The following is a 3,057-nucleotide window of genomic DNA, read 5'->3' as shown; positions in this document are numbered from 1 at the left end:
TTTAATTAAATTCATTATGAACATTGCTTTTTGATTATTATCCTTAAACATTATCCTCTCGTATATAACACTTATATACAATGTTTAAGGTTACATAAATAATCATGGAATTTTTATTGATATTCATAAAATATTCATAAATATATGCACATAAAATAATGAATAAATTCTTTTATTAAATAAATAATAAATATCCTATTACATCTTATGCTTCTAGGACACTATTCCCAACATCAACTTCATTACCATTTGTTATTTTGTTATCTCATAATTTATGTTTATCTTATGATATTTCAAAATGACGAGTTTTATGTGTTTTACTTTTTTTTCCTGTCTTATTAAGTTTGAACTCCTTTGTTGTTATCTTATAATTTAGAATGATGTATTTGTATGATTAAATATAACCTTTTAATTTAAACTACTTTTAACATATAATATTTTTTCACATAAACTGAGTGTGGACGAACAAACTTTACTTGTGGTAAAATTAAGTGTGAAATTACCGCTAAAATATATTTATTACCACATAATTATCTCTTTTAAATTTTTAAATAAAATAAAAATTTTAATTACAACTCAATAACTCAATACGTGCATCACACGGACCTAAACTAGTATTTAATTTACAAGCTGGAAAATTCGCACCCAATACAAACCTTTCATAATTATATTCAAAACAAACGTCCAGAACTGATTGACAGGAAAGTGGTCAAAAGAGAAGATGTTGGCTTCGATAGCATACAATAAATTTTTTTTTTTTTTTGCTTGAATATGGCATACAATAATTGATGGAAGAAATATTGATATTTCAACAGAAAGTGCAACAAATATTGCACATATTAATATATATTTATAATTTAATTCACTTCACTATTGGTGGATTCTTTCGCATGCAATAATACATATGTGGTCGACCAATAGAAGATCATTTAAGGTTGTGAAAAGTACTTAGGTCCCCTTTGAAATGTTTAATATTTATGATTTTCACATATTAATATATATTTATAATTTAATTCACTTCACTATTGGTGGATTCCTTCCCATGCAATAATACTGTATTATTGTGGTCGACCAATTGAAGATCATTTAAGGTTGTGAAAAGTACTTAGGGCCCCTTGGAAATGTTTAATATTTATGATTTTGGTTTTTTTGCTTTTTTTGGGATTTGGTAGGGCGGTGCCGTCGTATGTTTAACCACCACATATTAGCTGAAGCCATAACATCATAAATAAATAAATAAATAAAAAACCAACACTAAAAATAATTCCACTCTATACATTGAATAATACGGACAAGAGCTCCCACAAATCACAATATAGGGTAAATTACTATAAAATAGAAAAAAAAAAAAGGTTAAAAAAATAAAAGATAGCTCCCACAAATCACAATATAGGGTAAATTACTATAAAATAGAAAAAAAAGGTTAAAAAAATAAAAGATGAATTATAAAATGTAGGCAATGTTTTGAGCCATCTACCATACCGAAAAATACAAAAGAGTGGCATACTGACGAATTTTTATTTCCTAATCGAAATGACATAGTTGATAAGAAAGTTTGTTTAGTTAATCATTAGTGTTGATTTGCAATGGAATATCTCCTTTTAGAAAAGGTTTTTAAAAGAGACCGAGATCGAAGGAGTTGTATTAATTAAAATGAACTAGAAATGGAAAAAAAAAAAAGAAACAAATAAAATCATTGGTAAAAATAAAATAACATAATCTGTACGCATGAGATTAAATTAATAAGAGCAATCCGTTTCACTAATTATAGGGCTGTGATCAAGATCAAGTCTTAATAATCAAGGAAATCAAGGATATAGTCGTCTTCAATGCAAGAGTACCAAGGCATATTATATATTATAATAATGAATGACAAAAATAAAATGAAAAATAGGGGCGGTCAGAGAAAGAGAATATAAGAGTAATTAAATAAGGGAGGCCGTCAAATTTAATGCACTAACTACTTGCCTCTTATATATTGAAATATTATAGGGATTGTTCTTTTACATTTTTGAAGTTATAATTTGAGTTAGTATTTGAATGTGTATATTTGAGTTATAATTTAAATTGAGAATTATTTTGAGTTTATGTTTGGGTGGGTTAAAACTTAAATTAATAAAAACTCAATAGTGATGAAAAATTTTAATAGGGTATATGGTGGAGTTTTATTCGTCTTTTCGTTGTGAATGCATAGAAAAAAAATCACCTCTGTCAGAATTAAAATGAAAAAGTTATGACATTTTTAAGAATATAAAAAATACTGTTTATTAACTTGAGTTCGAATTTATGAACTCGAGTTGAAGGGGAAACTTAAACTCGAGTTTAGCCTCAAACTCGAGTTTAAACTTAAATTTTACAAAAGAACATGAACTTAAATAAAATTGTAACTCAAGTTCAAATTTTTTCTGAGTTTTGTTAAAAAAAAACAACCCTATAGAACCACAAGATTAGTTGGATATCGAAATTCACATGCTAAAATGACAAGGACTTGTCCATTGTTAGAAAAAAAAAAAAAAAAAAAAAAACCAACACAATTGGGCTTTGTAACCATGGAAAAGTGAAAAAAAAGAAGAAGAAAAACCAATATCCAATAATATTACAGACAACAATTAATTATGAAGTTTGTTTTTTTTTTCCCCATTTTTATATGTGCATTATAAGAGGCTGCAAATTAATTGTCTCATACGTAATAACTATGATACCTAATCAAAAGTAACATATCACACATATGACTATAGTGTACTATTCCTTTTTTTGTTTTTTTTTTTTTGTTTTATAAAATGTGTCAAATAGTAGTTAGCCAATTCAATACAGCGTCGCAATCCAGCTTTATCAAAATCCTATTGGCCAAATTAATTAGCCGTAATTTGACAAAGTCTTTTAATTGATTTGTTAAGGGGCAGACAATTTTCCTATCTCTTTTCTTTTTCCAAAGTGACGTTTTTCTAATTAAAACAATAAATTTAGCATGTGTTTCGTCGAAACTACAAGCATCAAACCTTTTTTCTTTGCATGTGTCGCAATTACGTACCAAAAGTAATGTTGCTTCTTCTTTTT

This window comes from Morus notabilis, unplaced genomic scaffold, assembly GCF_000414095.1.
Source record: "Morus notabilis unplaced genomic scaffold, ASM41409v2 Scaffold193, whole genome shotgun sequence".
Taxonomy (NCBI): Eukaryota; Viridiplantae; Streptophyta; class Magnoliopsida; order Rosales; family Moraceae; genus Morus; species Morus notabilis.
The sequence above is the reverse complement of the archived record's forward strand: the minus strand, read 5'-3'. Positions refer to the sequence as shown.